At 37.0% G+C, this 18047-nt stretch overlaps 1 pseudogene; it reads right to left on the minus strand.

Moving 5' to 3' along the window:
• Nucleotides 1-12883: 12883 nt before the first annotated feature.
• On the minus strand, nucleotides 12884-17337 carry LOC109078412 (annotated as a pseudogene).
• Between the last annotated feature and the right edge of the window lie 710 nt (nucleotides 17338-18047).

Genomic DNA, 18047 nt, shown 5'->3' on the forward strand with positions numbered 1-18047 from the left:
AAATGTCTCGCAAAAAAAAAAAAATGAAAAGCAAACTATTATTAACGCCACAAAGGAGAAAAAACGTAAGAAATATTGACTGTTATAGGACCTTCTTCACTTTCCATTGCAAAAGTATTTAAATGTGAACCTAAAGTTAATGTTATTATTAGTAGTAGTATTTTGTATATGTTTAATATGTATATCGTTGTTAATCATTTAAGTCCATATGCATCAGCTATCCAGGTATATAGGCTATGACATATACCAAACAAAACTAGACATTTTTGCACGTTCCCTCATATAGCCTATACATTAATTATTAATTATTAATTACTTGACAATTAACAACTAAACAATTAGCTATTATTTCTAATCAGTAAATATATATATATATATATATATATATGATATATATATATATATATATATATACACACAACAGGTCAACAACTGACTTTGTCTCTTCCATCACATAGGCTACTTATGCGACAGGCCCTAAAAACTTAATAAATTGAAAAACACGTGTGTAATTTAAAGACGAAGTGCTGTTTGATTAGTAATATCAGATTTCTTTGGCACCGATCACACCCGTTTTTTTTTTTTTTTTTTTTTTTTTTTTCTTCAGCATGTGACCGTTTTCTGAACCCTGAACCCCGTGGTGACAATAAAATGTTTCGGTTCTTCGGAATTCCATAAAAGCTCAAACGTTATAACGTTGCGAGGCAAAAGGTGGTGGAAGAGAGAATGATTTAGTAATGGTAATTAAGAGATGGGATTCTTGACTGAAAGGTCACAGAGGCCAGAGTTACTTCATCTCAGGGCACCGTCGTGGGTTAATCATTGGAGCCTGTATGACCTGTGGGTAACATGAATGCAAAAAAATAAACGCTGTGTATTTACGTGAGTGTTTTATTGAACGACGTCACGATGGCTATTACCATCCATATAACCATATACGTTTTTTTAATAAATATTTTATTTAATATAACATCTGTAAAAATCACTTTGTGGCCGATAAAATACTCCAGATTACATAATTTTGCTTGTATAATTTTCCCTTTCATATTTCCCCATACACCCCTCTTTCAACCCATTGAACTTCTGTAACCAATATTGATTAACAACAGGGTTTTTAAAAACAATATCTCTAAAAAAGCAATAAAACCTTTTCGCACCACATTCTTTGAAAGCATACAATTTTTCTCCCATTTTCACAGACACACACACACACACACACACACACATATATATATATATATACATATATATATATATATATATATATATATATATCACATCCTTGTTTGGTTTCTTAAATATATAAATTTACTATATATATATATATATATATATATATATATATATATATATATATATATATATATATATATATATATATATATATATATATATTAGCTAATGTGTTTCAGTCTATTGTCCTCCAATCAGTTCAGATGTGTGAGATTGTTTTCTTAATATAAAGGTATTAAGAGAGGCGTAAAGCTTTGTAGACATAAGAGTTCGGCTGACGTCACAGCCAGAGAGTCACCCGCCGTGTGTAGGCTACGCGTCTCTAAGTAAGGACTTACCTACAAAAAAAAGTTCTGGCTGACAATGTGGGTGGACAGGGCGTGAAACTACTATCATCATCAGTTTTGAATGAAAAAAAGAAAACATATATACAACAAAAAGGGAGGCTCATTCCAATTCAGCTGCGTTGTTAGGACAACGAGAACCATCCCTCAGATGATTAGTTCCACTTCAAAAGAATTTACTTTCCGGGGGTGAAAACGTCCCCCTTTTGTGTCTGTACACAGAGTTTTCACTCGCAAAAAGACTATGACTAGTATGTTTAGTCAGTCTGTTTATTTTTTTCTTCTGTTCACAGTACAATTGTATTAAATAAATAGAGGAGTCACCACAATGGTTGAGAAGTTCATAAACATGTATGGAAGATTTAGCATTCTTTTGTAGTCAAAAGCACAAAGCAATGGTCACATTCAAGTTGGGATTGGGAGGTAATAATAATAGCTAGAGCAATGAGTTTTCCATGTTTGGTCTTCAAGAATTTATATACAGGACCTGTGCAAGCAGGACAATCCAATAATTAATCAATACTTATAAAAGATGAGGACTTTTCGACAGGCCTATATGAAAATGCATGAAAGATATAAAACAGCAAAACAATCAATAGAGCTTCAGTCAGATTTGCTTTCATCTCAAAGCTATGTCAATAGCAGCTAAAGTTTGTGTCTGCAAACTACAGAAACGAGCCATTTGACTCTGAAATAGACTGCAGAGCGAGGATAAGGTTGATATCACGATAGAATTACAGGTCACAGTCCTCACTGAATCCTCTTTAAAGCTATCACACCTTGCACCCCTGTCATGATATCATTTGACACTGTTCATTTGACCGGTGACCCACATCGAAGTGCACTTCCCTCAGTAAATATATCCACTTAACTAAGTTTAGCTGTCTCTCTCTCAGCTTGGAGTACAGCAAGTTGAGAGGACAGGGATTTGAGTGTGGTGCCAACAGTGGGCATACAAGTTTGTATTAAACATATCAACATACCATTCAGCTCTGAATGTCTGTATATAGGTAACTAATGTGTTTAATTTCCACTTTGAACTCATAGCTTAATACCACAATTTCCTGTCTGTAATCCAAATCCTTTTAAACGATATCTTAGCCAAACTTTTTTTTTTCTTTTTCCTTTTTTTTTAAAACATATTCAGCAGGTTTAAGCCTATGGGTTTGTGTATACACTTTTAATAAAGAGTATGCAGAGCTTGCAGAGTATGCAGTATATTCTCCAAATAAACAACCAAAATCTAGACTGGAATATACTGCTTAATAAACAATATTAATGTTTAATTTTACAGCATTAATATGTTCCACACTCAGCAGGTCAAATGGCAATTAACTCCCTCCAAAATAAAATTTTTATAGAATACAGTTGGAAAAGTGCCTATGCAGGCTGGTAATATTCGTGAGATATAATCACTTAACCTCGCTTATATTATGACTCCATATTAAAAAATGACAGTTTATCATCATATCATCATAATTATCATTTACAATTGCTTCATTACAAAGCTTTTGATTCACGTATATGCGTGGATTTATTTTGGTGTTATATACAAATATGCTTCTAGGGAAAGAGGTCTTGTTTATCGTTAGCTGCTTTTTGATAAGTCCAATTATACAACATTATCTTTTCATTGACATTTACTCACAAATACACAAGAAATCCAAGAACAAAAAGGGGGTGAAGTGCATATAAATAAATATAATTACATTTATTTATACATTACATAACAAAAATCAAAGCACATTAGAGACATATATCTTTCCTTACCCATTATGGAAGGAACGTCTGGCATATGAAAGAAATTTTTTTTGACATAAGCTCAACTTCTTTCATCTATCCAATTAAACGCTGATATTTAATCAAAATAGTATTGCGTGTTTTGATAACTCATCATATGCTCTTGCCTTCTAATCAACACAGAATAATATGTTCATTGTACATTAATTCTCAGCCTAAATATTAGCACCTTGCTACTTTGGTTATTGATGCCAATCCGCTTCTCAAGGTATTGGGTTCCTCACATGGCTTGGAGGACAAGCTGACATGTATGAAAAACCAGAAAGAAAACATAAAGCTCCTAACAAGATCCTTCTTTACAGCATGTGGTAGATTCAGAGAGGATGCTTTTTAGGATGTAAAATGATAAATGGCATTTAGCATAAACCAAATTATGATGTGTGTAAAAGATAAAAAGAAAGATCATTGCTCTCTCTTATTTTGGTATCAGCACTTAGAGGGCAACTAGGCCTATCTGTGATAAAATATGAGATAAGCAAAATGAGATGCTAATGTTTTCATTTGGGAAATATACAGTCAGGGCTAAAAGGAAAGCACCTCAAGTGAAACTAATTATAGTGTCTAGTACTGTATGTGTAGCAGCCTTCCTTAAAAAAATAAAAGAGGTGCATTTCACATTGTAGATCTAATATATGGGTCACTGGGATTTCAGAGAGGGGGGGGGGCAAACAAAACTGGAAATAAAAATAAAGAGAAAATGTGCAGTGCTGAGTAAAGATCTAAGGAACCCAGTTGCTATTAAGGAAATTATTTGGGGAAAATAACTGCTCTGAAGATTAATTAACAGAGTTATTTTCAGCTGACTGAAAGGGAATATGGCCCCGCACAAGCAGGCCTAATTATATCCAGCTCTTATTTGTCTTATTAGGCATTGTAAACAAAAATGCCAGTGACTTGTTCAGAAAGCACTGTAAAATTAGAAACAAACCTATTATAGGGTTTATCAATATACTTAGTTTCCAGAATCACTGGGTATTTTAATTAGAAAGATAATTCAAATAATGATATCCAATTGGAACATGCATATGCAAATGTTATAGATATATAAAATGTATTTAGATTTTACATAATGGCTACAAGGCTAATAGTTAAAGTGGCTTAAAATATCTCTTGACCTTTAACTCACTGAAGTTGCTAAGATGGTGAGTATGGAGTCCTAACAAGCAGTAATTGTACGATAAAAGTCATGCAGCGAAAATCATGCAGCACTTAAATACTGTACTCACATGGGTAAAGGTTCACCAAAGCTCACCTTTATTCACTCTGGGCCACTCCCTCCAGAAACTGCTCCACCAATCTCATTGTGAGACTGCAGTGACCTGATATCTTACAAGCCAAAGGGTATTTGTGCTGGCTTCAGATCACAGCATACATCTTCATGAGACATAAAATTCTTTTAGCAGACTGAAAATATATGTTGAACCCCTTCAGATATAAAACGAAATTACATAATGTACACTTATGCAACAGTAAAAAAGTTAATTGTTACATTTACAATAGCTGTAATGCACGTTTATGCTAATGCAGAAGATATGGAGGATAAGCCAGTGAAGGATGTGTTAATTACCTCATTTCTATCCCTCTCTAATCATGGGCTAAAGCATTCTAAGAAACATATTCAATCCTTTCATGTGCACAAATCTGTTGTTCCCCAAGCCAATAAAAAAAATCTAAACTGGGAATTATTTTGCCTTATACATGATAGTAACTCTATGTCTTTCTTAGTCTTTTTAAAAATAGTCCATGATTCAAGACCCAGTGTGAAATGACCTTCATACATAAAGCTGTCAGTGCAATTTGTGCATGATGAAAAGGGAAAACCATCATCTGACCAATACTAAAAATCAAAGCCACAAGTCCTTCAAAGCCAATATGATAAGCCTAAATGATACTCAGCTAATGAGGATTTAAAATGACATACACATTTATGTGTTTTGGTAAGCTAAATGTATGTTACAAAGTCTGTAAAACCTTGCGGACTGATCAGTCAAACATTATGGTCTACAATATCTATCCATGTTGACAACACTTTGGTTTACAATATCTATATCTATCCTTAGTGGTGCTATTGTACCACATGGGGAAGGCATATTTTGTAGCAGAGGTAGGTTGAAGTAAAGCTCTTTTAATTATTTATTTATTTATTTTTACCGTCTACCATCTAGTTCTGCACCCTAGAGTGGTGGGTCAGCACCAAACCAAATCCGATTTGTCCCAACCATTAATGTCACGGCCTTTAAGCTACATATCATCACAGTACGCTTGCTCAGTCTGTAATTGAAATAGCTTGGGGAAAAACGCTGAGCCCTGGTTGGACCCCTGAGCCTGCCTTATCCACTCCACCATCCATCACTGTTCACTATGGCCTCAAGGTGCTGGTGTAATGCTGAGAGGTTAACAGTGAGATCAACTTAAAGAAGTGCACGTGCTCGTTTCCTTTTACCTGGCCCACAGGCCCATGCATGCACACATGTGACATACACATCAGCTAAAAATACATATAGTAAAGGAAGCTGTGTCAGGTATACCTCAGTTAAGCTCTTGTGCTATTTTGAAAGCGATGATAGTTGCAGGCTCAGAGGATGGCTGGACTTCAGTTGGGGAAGTGATCAGAAGGCCCATCTCTCCTTTAGATGTCGAGTTCACAGGACTGATTACACAGACCCCTTGTGATGCATCCTTCTACAGATGAAATTAAACACCCACTATTACACCCTACTTTGAAACACCCTGGACCCTGATCAGTGTGATTGCAGATTCAAAAGCACAGTATAAAAGACAATGCTTTCCATTAAAAATTCAAATGTGATATTTTGTGACAGTCCACTAATGAAAAGTATTGGTGCTGAGGAAACCAATAACACAACGTTCACTTTAGGCCTGTTGGTCTCTTAAATCCAAAGGAAGCTGCTGCTCAACCAGCTCTGATCAAACCCTCTTTTTGCAAGCATTCAATATGGATTCTGTACTGCAGGTGGAATAAGTAAAAAATAAAAACTAATTTGGATTTTCAAAATGTATGAAAAATTAAAACTCTCTTTGTTAAGGCTATGACACTGCAAAAGTGGATAAACAAGCTCCAGTGTTTCTTTTTAAGCATGTTCAGCTGGCCTCTCACATAAATGAAGTCTGCCAAAAATGCCCTTGCCAAGACGTGGAGGACACAGTACGTGCTCTCCAAGCTGATCTTTACCCGCAAAAGGATCTGGAAGTGAGATCAGAGGAATTGGGGGATGGCCATGGTCAACCTTCTGAAAGCATCGCACTGGTGTTCAGAGTCAGGGGCACCCTCAAAGTCTCCCCCTTTCAAAAGGGGCAAATCCACAACACTTGTTAAAGTGGATTTAGTAACTAATAGTAAGAGAATGGTTCTCTTTGTTCTCCACCCACTGGAACACATGGGTCGCTGTGACCACGTCAACTGACACATGAGCTATTATTGCATACTGCCATGAGATATCCCAACACAAGCCACACCTGCAAGCTGATTGGCTGAGCGAAGACCTTTACTGTCTTCCCTGCTGCCCTAAGATGCCATCATCAGAGGAATGTCTTATGTAAGGCATGAATATTGGATGAAAATGAGGGTGCAAAAAAGACTTTTTAAAGAAATGTCCATGGGGTAAATTGCAATCCTAAAAAGGCATCAACAGACAGAAATACATCAGATATTGAGCTGGGCGGAGTTTCCTCCCACTCCCAAACCACAGCTATGCTGAATGGAAAAGCCCCATAGCAAAAGCCCTGCACTAGCCTCATTTTGGTGGACTTGCTAAGGTTTGACAAGAGAATGGAATGTCCGGCAAGTGACTAGATGGATATTTAATAAGCTGTGGTACCAGCTGAGCTACTCAGGGGGCTGGCACCACCACCACTGATGCGAGAATACTGCACTGCGGATGAAGACGGGAAAAAAAAAAACAATCAACAGACTGCACTGCTAGCGGTGCAAATCTAAATCTCAAATATGTTTTTTTTTTTTTTTTTTTTTTTTTATGCAAAAATTTACCATATTTTACACAGGAATTCTCCTACAATTAAAGAGATGGTTCACTCAAAAATGTAAATGTCTCAGTGTTTTTTGTCCATGTCATCAAAGTCAGGATAACACAAGGATAACACAATAAAGTTATAATATCTTATTTCCATTGTGGTCCTTGCTTAAAGATCCTTAAAAAAAAAGATCCTAGTCAAAAATCCACTCACTCCCCTAAAATAACAAACATAACAATTCCTTATACATTTAAGACATCCTATCTAAGAACAGTCTCTTCACCCTTATTCTAAAACCCTCACAATTTGATAATACCTTAATATCTAAAGGCAGCATATTCCATTCTTTTGCGCCTGAATATTTAAATGACCTTTGAACACACAGTGTCCTGCATCTACACAAATGAATATCCACAGTGCTCTGTCTGTTAAATGACCATGTCTTACATTAACCCCGAGAAAAATAAGAATTAAAATATACTGGAGCCCTATCATTGATGATTTAATGTACCATTTTTATTTCCATAATACTAATCTTCTTTCAACTGGTAACCAACCAAGCTGTTGAAAGTATTATCCACATGACTAAAACAATGTAATCCTTAAACTAATCTTATCAATCTATTCTGTGATTTTTGTAACTTTATCATCCATGTTCTGGATAAATCGGTCATCCACGAACAACAAGAATAATCAAAATGGCGCTGAACTAAGCCTGTAGCAAGTACCATTAAACTATCTCCATCCAAAAAAAAAAAAAAACACAGCATATCTAGCTATAAACTTAATTCAAGCATTCACTTTTCCAAATACTTTCCTGGCCATACTAGCCCCACTTAAATTATTATCCAGAACACATCTTAGATTATTGACCATTGTTTTATTAGTTAGTTCATACCCATCAACTTTGACTACCAAATCATCCTCCTTACTCAATTTATACTTAGACCCAAAAAGAATAGATTCTGTTTTTCCTAAATGTAAAAAAAGCTTATTTTCCGACAGCCAATTCTTCACCTTAACTAACTCTTCACCTAATGTTTCTTGAATTTTATTAGTCTCCTTCTCAGAAGCCAATAAAGCAGCATCATCAGCATATAAGAACATATTACAATCACAAGCTGCCTGGATATCACTGATATATAATAAAAACAAAATAGGACCTAATACACTACCCTGTGGGACTCCGTTATAAACAGTTTTACTCTCAGAAAGCATCCCTCCAACTTGGAATGACATGAAGACACAAGTCCATGATGACAGAATTTTCCATTTTAGGTGAACTATCCCTTTAAATCATTTTCTGAACACATGGTAATTGTCAAGTTAGCACTTTAGCATATCTAAATGAAAATGGGAAAACAAATGAGACAAATTATCTCACAGAAATTCACAGGAAGCTTGACAACTGAAAACACGACCCTATCTCAGAGTTCCCCCTCTTGTACGAGTTCATGTTTTTGATAACCTCATTACAGCCTCACCTCTAAAATCAATTTGCCTGTGTCTGCATGTGCATGTGTGCACACGCGCTAAAATCCTCAAAGCCTAACACACCCGGTTTGAAAAGAGATAAATAAAAGCAAGACTAAGAAGAAAACACAGGTTAGCCGAAAAAGGCGGCAGAGTATGACTGGACGATGGCAACTCTGTAAACGATCTGAAAGATGCAAGATCAAATAAGGTGAGTTTTGTGATTTGAGGTTCATAAAACATTGTGGCATCCACCTGCCACAGGACCACACTGCTGCACAGATTAAGGGGCCAGTTTAAGGGAGTCATGGGAGAAAAGGGAAACCAGGAGCACAAGCAGAGCAGCAGATGAGTGAGTGTAAAAGTGGGTTGCTATATAAGGGGTGAGGGGGGGGGTTTAAAAGAAGCCCAAGTCAGGGAGCACCAACACCACTGGCTTGACCTGGGGACGACTGGAAAAGGCAGGAATCCAATTAAAATCACACCCGATCGGCCTGCACAACCACCACCCCCTCACCAGGCTGACGCAACTTCACACTGCTCCTGCTAGATGTGTCATTTTGAGCAGGTGGAACGCAGCAGACACTGAGATCATATAGTTCTGGTCACACTTTGAGGATGCTATGGCGAAATAGTCTATGATACACTATCTGTACGAGTAAAGTACAGATTAAGTGTGTAAATGCATAAAAAAGTTGAAAATATTATAAGTTGTCACATATTATAAACAAAAATGCAAACTATCCTTCACCATACATTATTGTTGCTTTAAAAGGCATTAAAAGGAGTTTAGAAAAGAGATCTACATTCTACCTTTTCAAAATGCACACCACCACTGCACTTGCAAAACAGAGTAAATACATAATAGTCTAAACAAAGACACCTATTCAGGGATATTTTTATATATATATAAATCCTCCTGAAGGTTGCTTTCAGAGAGTAAATCTATGACACCGTAAAACAAAAACCAAGGAGTTCACAAAAAATAAAACATACAACTGTAAACTTGCCTGTGTTGATGCAACAATACAATAAAACTTAATTAGGATTTAAAATGTGAGCATTTAAAAAGACATTCACTTTAAATTTAGAAAGTAGATCATATGTATGCTTATAGAATTACATGAATGTAAAAATGAAGAGTAATAGCTTTACAACAGTCCACTACAAATATTGTTATACATGCAATCACATTACAAACATAGGATTTCAATCTAAAAATCTACACATTTAAACTCCACAAAAACAATACCTTAAGCACTGTACAATCAAAGGATTTTTAAGGATGTCAGTATCTGCTAATACTATGAGGTTACCAAGCATTTGTACGATAGTATCCAAAGAGTTCACATCCGATTTTGTCACTTGATTTCAATTACAGGCTAGTTTGAGGAACAAAGATATAAAAACGGCAAAATTATAGTCTGTCATGTAATTTTCTATTACCAGCAACACTAGGCATAAATAAAATCATTCTGACAGAAATAAGTCTTTAATCTGATCAGTAATGTTCAGTTCTATTGTTTTATGTATGTAACAACTAGAAAACAACTGAAACATACATTTTAATGGTTTTTTTTCTATTGTTTTCAGGTAGATTTCTCGGCTAATTTTGTTGCCGTTTTGTTAATGGCAATATTTTTTTATATATATTAAAATCATACACATTATTTGTGCTGGAAACAAGTGTGATTCCAAACACAAGGCGAGCATGGACAATGTTTTCTTTCGATTGCAATTCACTCAGAACGAGGTTTAACATATTACTGTTATGAGTGGTATCATTTTTATAGAAGAAAAATTCACAGTAGTTATTCCTTAAGAAAAACGGCAGGATCAGTTGGGATTAATTACAAAAACTGCATTTTTATGTTTTGAGCATTTGGCCTAACACACCACATTAATGCAAGTATCTGTATGTGTTAAATATCATTTCTAATGAATGTACAATTATATATAAAACAAACTGTTCAGTGTCGAAGAACAGAAACTCATTTTCTATTGCAAATTTCTAAATATTTCTTCAAAAAAAGATATGAACATGTTTGCCTAGCATCAGACTGTCACAAATAAACTTCCTGTTGTCTTTTTTTCAATTTCCTGCCGCTCAGTAATCCAGTGACGTGACATTCAGCCAAGTATGGTGACCCATACTCAGAATTCGTGCTCTGCATTTAACCCATCCGAAGTGCACACACACAGAGCAGTGAACACACACACACACTGTGAACACACACCCGGAGCAGTGGGCAGAATTTTATGCTTGCGGCGCCCGGGGAGCAGTTTGGGGGGTTCGATGCCTTGCTCAAGGGCAACCTAAGTCATGGTATTGAAGGTGGAGAGAGAACTGTACATGCACTCCCCCACCCACAATTCCTGCCGGCCCGAGACTCGAACTCACAACCCTTCGATTGGGAGTCCGACTCTCTAACCATTAGGCCACGACTTCCCGACTTCCAGCAGCGTTTAAAATAGAAATTAGGAATTTCTTGCAAATTTCACATTTACAGCAACTTGCTTTTAACATATTGCATCAGTCTAGTACTGATGGTGTGAGGTTTCTGTGAGGAGAGAAATTTATTTTTGCCATTTGACCTTTCTAAGGTTATTCACGATAGCTAAATAGATTAACTGAAAGATATGCTAGAAGCCCCACATTGTCAAAAGGCCTTGATAGCCACTTCAGTTAAACCTATGGTCTCTTTTTCTAAAGCCTTAAATAGTCCAAAAAATACAGAGGCCCACTGTATTTTTTGGTCACCGATTTTTTGCCAGTTTGTCTCTATAAGTAGGTTGTGATGACTGGTGCCTGAGGCACCATCCTTGACAGTGGGAACTGTGCTCTTAAACTAGAATGAAATACATTATTGTAATAGCCAACCAGGAAAGAAATAAGTATTTTAAAATGCTATGCATCCTTGTCATTAGTGTTAGCTGCTTCACAGTACAGAGGTGTTAGAAAGGCAAGTTACTCGCATTACAAATTGAGAAACACTACCCTATAAATGCCCTACCATTTCACAACACACACACACACACACACTAAAAGAAATCTTGGCAAAACTGGACTATAAAATTCTCTGCAAACTCTGATTATATAACAAGACAGTTGCAACATTAGATTCAACAAAGCCTCCAAACATCATTTTTCAATCTTTACAATCACTGAGGTCAGTGTTCAGATTTTTCAAAATATCAAGTCAATTCCAAATGTGCGAAAGCAAACAAACTAATGAGACTGAAGACAAAACTGAAAATATGCAATAACAATTTGATAAAGCAACTGTTATGGCTATGGACCTCAGGCTGACATTTTAGGACTCATTGTGTGGTACATTCTGCATTAACCTAACATTTCATTCATCACCACCAAAGTTATTTGCTTCTTTTCAGCTGTAGGCTGCCATTTGGTTCTTGATGACAGAGGTGAGATTACAGCCAACTTGTACTTGACTTAACAGGATTTGAGTTCATTGTCAGTTCTTGTACGATAATAAAATGCTCAGTCACACTGAACATGAGTGAGAAGTCTACCGAAACCAAATGAAAACCCACACATTCATATATAAAGCAACTTAAGTGAGTGCAGATTGGCGTTTTGCTGCTCAGTGCGATCATAAGAATAAAGGCCTGTTTGCTCGTTTATACCTTTATTTATGCTGTGCCATAATGCACTGCAGTTTATATAGCAATAAACTTAATAGCAAGCAAAATTCTCATAACAGAGTTGGCATTCAAGAATCCAGAAACGACGGGTTAAACTGAAAAGAAAATGACGATAAATTTGGAACCTGTTGGAGTTCATTTGTTAAATCGCCTTCAAGGAAAACAATTTCATGATCAAAGTTTTAACTTTTTAAAATTTATTGTTTTAGACACTGCACACAAGTCTGAAAGTCACTAAAAGTAGGTATATATAGTTTCTACTTTTGAAATTTCATTCCAAAAAAACTAAACACGCATATGGAATCCGAGAGTGCTATAGGCTGAACTCACGCACGTTTCCTTTGAGAAGAATAGAGTTTAAATCACACGCCAGATCAAAGAGAATAGAGATACTTTAATGAAACTTCGAATGCATGTTTAATTGCACAGTGTATACAGTAGAATCTTAATTAAACACTTTAATTCTCATGAAGATGGCTGATGTCTGTAATAATCGCAACAGAAGTATTAAGGTATAAAATGCACTCGTTGGTGTAGTGTGAAAAACTTAAAATAATTTTTGTCAGGCGTTGTCCAATGATGGGTTCACCTTCACACAAATCAAGACAAACTATATTTTAATTCGAATAACCTTCGAAGTACATCTAAGCTGTGACAGAAAATGCATGTAATATTCATGTTGTAATTTACAAAAAAAATAAAGGACTTACGTTATTAGCTTTTATTATCACTTATCAAGAGATATACGGAGGCTCTGCCTCTACAGAACATCAAAATAATACGCCTGTGCAGAAATAACTTACTTTATTATTTCGACCTTTATATTCTACTCCATCTGTGGGCATCTTGTTTGTATATATTTTATATATCTATATATGAATTATAGGCTAATTTGGCAGCTTGTCTTTACCTTTTATATATATATTGGCATGGTTAAGTAAGCTATTTACAGTTTAGGAATAGTCACCGGCGTCTCACCAATACAGGATCATGAGGTACAACAGATAAAGCTCACAATAACAAATTGCACTATCCTATTTAGTAAGCCTGCGGGACAATATTTGGCTGCGTGAACAGGAACCCATCAGCTGTCATCCGTCAATACTTTAACACGCAGAAGCCTGAGTTACAGACATTATAAATCACTGTTACAGTGTTTGGGAGAAAAGGTGTCCACGGCGCTTGACGTGTACCAGCCATTTACCAGACTTTTTTGGAAAGGTGAGTTGGACGCAAAAGTTCTATGGCTAGGTGCGAACGAATGACTTGGTTGGCTGCACGAGTATTGTACAGACTCTGGTCTGTAGCTGCCCCGTTGTAGCAAAAGAGGGTCCGAAAGGGACTGTGGCCTGTGCGCCATATAGTCCAAACTGTTTTCGAAGGTGTGATGGAAACGTGAGCTCATAGTCGACTCATTTCGTGTCTCAGGAGACAGGGAGGGGGTCGTCATCGTTCGCGTCACTGTGGTAGAGGCGGGCGTGTCTTGCTGTTCCGCCACCTCAGGAGACCTGGCCTCTACAAGGTTCTCGTCGTCTTCGCCGATTTTCGCAATGTAGGCCTTGCAGTGGAGTTTCATGTGTTTGCGCAAGGAGCTGGGATGTGTGTAACATTTTTCACAGCCTCTGACCTTGCACGTGTAGGGTTTATCGCTGGAGTGAACGTGAGAATGCTTCTTCCGGTCACTGCTGTTTGCAAATCTCCGATTGCAGCCCTCAAACTCACATTTAAACGGTTTCTCACCTAAACGGGCAGAGGAGGGGGAAACGCGAGTTACGGGTGGGATGTACAGTCAACCATGGCTCATCAGTTCTGAGTACATGGTATTATTAGATGTATCATGCAGGATTCTGTACCCAAAAAAAAACCACCTTGCTGCTCAAAACATTCAATAGAATACCAGGGGAGGACAGAAACTTGTTTAGCCTTGTGCATGCAAAACTTGATAAATCGAAATCCCTCTTTTTCCTGTTCTTAAAAATAGTGGTGTTTTCCATGCAATTTCTGCTGCTATCAATTTAATGATTCACACGAGCTAAATCAGATTTAGCCTAGCTCAACTTATTGATGAACCGCAAATGCATAGGGCCTATTTCTCAAATTTATTTCAGCGTTATTAAAAAGGAAAATTAAATTAAGAACAAATAGTTTATTTGTAACAAGTTTTATTAACCCAAATATCTACATTTGGTTTCTAAATAACTTTATGGAATTGTGTCAGTGGTGTTAAATTTTTCTATTTCATTTTAAAATTTTCAGTGAAAAATAGCCTAACATTTCCACAGGTTTTGTTACTTGGTCAACCTTCATAGTTTTTATGCGTCCTGAGTCAAAGATGAATTCCTAGTTTAACTAATTTCTACTAAAAGAAAAATGTTAACTGTGGATTTAATAATTACAGTAATATCAATATTTTTATAAGGCTATATAAATAATATCTTATGGGTTTTTTTTTTTTTTAACTTGCAGGGGCCATTTATATAGATCATAACAATCTAAGGATTCATATGACGTCAGTTTCAAGTGTAGAGGACTCAAAGCTTGCAGTGCGTAGCTCTACCATTGCAGAGAATTCAGCTGTGTCTTGCGTAAACGCTACGTCACAGCTCTCCGGTGCCCCGGAATTTATTTATTTATTTTCACTGCATGGATGAGAGGCACCCAAACAAATGGCCTATGGACTGATTTTCACCAGCACGAAAGATTTTGAAAACGAAATAAATAAATAAATAAAATCATCCCGCTAATACGAACAACAAACAATAGCCTACATTTGATATAAATAAAGGCTTTAATCGCCGTCCAAATTAAAGTATCACATAGGCTGAAGGAAATTATATTCTATTGTGTGCAAAATTATACATTAATTTATATGACGCCACATTTTGAAAACGAATTCATCTTGATGGACCCCAGTGTCAAAATCAGTGTTTGTGTACAGCAAAAAATTAAATATAATGAAAATATAATACGGAAGACTATTTTATAACGTTACTTTTGGCACAAATAATCAAACAGTAGCCTACGATTTATCGAGTTATTCTGTCCTGGCAATTCTATCATGAACTGATTTTGTGTTGGAACAAAATTAAGCAAAACACTCCGAGAAAGGATCAGAGACTATATTTCATAAGTTTGAATCTTGTCATTATTACTACCATTATTGTTATTATTGTTGTATTAATTATTATTAACTAACCTGTATGCGTTCTCTTGTGTATCTTGAGGTTCTCGGATCTGGCAAAAACTTTTTCACATCCATGAAAAGGGCAGGGAAAGGGCTTTTCTCCAGTGTGCACTCTGACGTGGTTGATGAGCTTGTATTTGGCTTTGAAAGGCTTTCTGTCTCTTGAACAGTTCTCCCAGTGACAAACGTAGTCGGAGTGCTCCGGTCCTCCGACATGCTCAACCGTCACATGGGTGACGAGTTCATACATGGTCCCAAAACCCTGGCGCAGGGCGGCTTGCCAGTGCCTTCTTGGCCGTCACTCCACTTGCACACCAGCTCGTGCTTTGGGTTCTGCCTGGAGCACCTGAGGAAGGCGTCACCCCCTCCTCGTTGCATGGCCATATTCAGAGGCTTATAGAACTCCAAGAACTGGGTGACTAGCTGCTGGCTGTTGGCCCTGGGGCCATTGACCGACTGCCCGTACGGGTGCGTTCGTGAGAGAAGATCTCCTGGAAGACCCAACATCATTTGGCTGCTGAGATCTCGGGTTGCGTCTGACGAGCCATGGGCCTGCTCTTGATACGTGTTGAAGAACGCGTGGCTCCTGCCATCCCTATAGCTGTGGAGGTCACGGTACCTTCCAATATTGCCATGTTGGTTAGGTCTCGGAGCCAGCTGATCAGTAACTGGTGGCATGCCTGCTGCTGACAGATTTGTCCCAATGATAATGCCCCTAGGACTGGGTTCTAAGCGATGACTGGTGTATCCAGTATCATGAAAATGGGTAACCGAGTGGTCAACATATGCACCGGCCCTCGTCTCGTGGTAGTCTCGCAAATTTTGCGAGGGGCAGAGTTTTAAGGAACTGCCAGTGGGGTGCCCCATGTGCGCCTCTGCCAAAGGTGGCAGCACCACGCTGGGTTCAGTATTGCTCTCCCCAGGGTTGACGCAAGAAAGAGGGCAGCCACTAAACCGCGACAGGCTTGTCATGTTTTGTTGCAAGCGTGGCTGAGGGCTTGGCAAATCAACCAACCTCTAACGTTTACGATTTACCTACAAAATTCTTCCCCATTTCACCCGCTGTATCATCTGCATGTGCAGTCTCAGACGCAGGAATCGGACCCAGGTTTGTTAAGATTGGTGTTTGTCCCATGCCGTTCACTTTGCCCTCTTGATTTGTGGCAATAACCGTGGTAGTAAAATGCTCCGAACCAGGCCATACTGCAATATAAAAGCACAGCAGGCAAACCAGCTTTTAAAAAACGGTGCTTTGGGATTGGTCGGAATGCGCGATGATTGACAGTCCCTGGATTTGTTTTAAAAGGGACACGCAGGCGTTCACCACACGACTCCGTTTTCAATATCTCAGTGAAAATGCTTTGATATGTGCCGCTCGCGCACTGCCAGATATTGGCTGTTCTGTGACTTTAGAGTGCCGAATGCGATATTGTTGGCTAAAATATCGAAGTGTTTAAGTGCCATGTATATGAATTATTAGAAAGTCTGTTCTGTGAATGCTGTGCAACAGTGTGATTTCAACATCGAATAGAAATAGCCGGAGTTAAGCAACGAAATCGAGATTCTCTTTCAAACCACAGCTTGTCTGTTTTAATATTTATTATTGTGGTTTAACTTTAATTGCACTGAATATATTTTGGTGATACTCGGTCCAGTATAATCGTGTTGTTGGTAAACACATTTTTTATTTTTATTTAATTAATTATTACATTTATTTTGGTGTTTAACCACCAAAATATACTTCAGCCTAAATATAATATAACCAGTGGAAAGCAAGTAATTTTCGTTGCAACCTATGTTAAATATTACACTTATTTTGCTAAAGTTTGACGTGACAGAACCTTTTGCTTCACTGGTTGCTTCACTGTGATTGATATTTCTCATGCAAACAGTTAGGAAAATATTATTTGTTATTATATATATATAAATTACATAATATTTATATTAAACACTTCAGAACATGGAAATTCGGGGGCACTGCTTGATTATAATGCACTTAGAAAATATCCCATCTTGTAAAGTATCCTTCCGCATGTGTTGGTCAGTTAGTTTGTTTGGTAAAGGTGAGATCATTTTTATTGGATATGCTTATCAAATATTTTTCTTGAGTTGCAAATCTGAGATAAAATAAACAATTATTGTATCCAATTTCCAAAATGAATATGTAAATAATTACATTCATAAAATATAAAATTAATAAATATGAAATACATATACAAAAATGAGCCAGAATAAAAATAAATGAGTTACCTCAATAACGCATAATTGCTAAATATAACGTTATTTTGGACATTAAATATGCAAGGGTTAATAGACTTCTGACTTTCGAGGTTACAAGAATGATTTCACACATT

This window comes from Cyprinus carpio, chromosome A14, assembly GCF_018340385.1.
Source record: "Cyprinus carpio isolate SPL01 chromosome A14, ASM1834038v1, whole genome shotgun sequence".
In the NCBI taxonomy this organism is placed as follows: domain Eukaryota; kingdom Metazoa; phylum Chordata; class Actinopteri; order Cypriniformes; family Cyprinidae; genus Cyprinus; species Cyprinus carpio.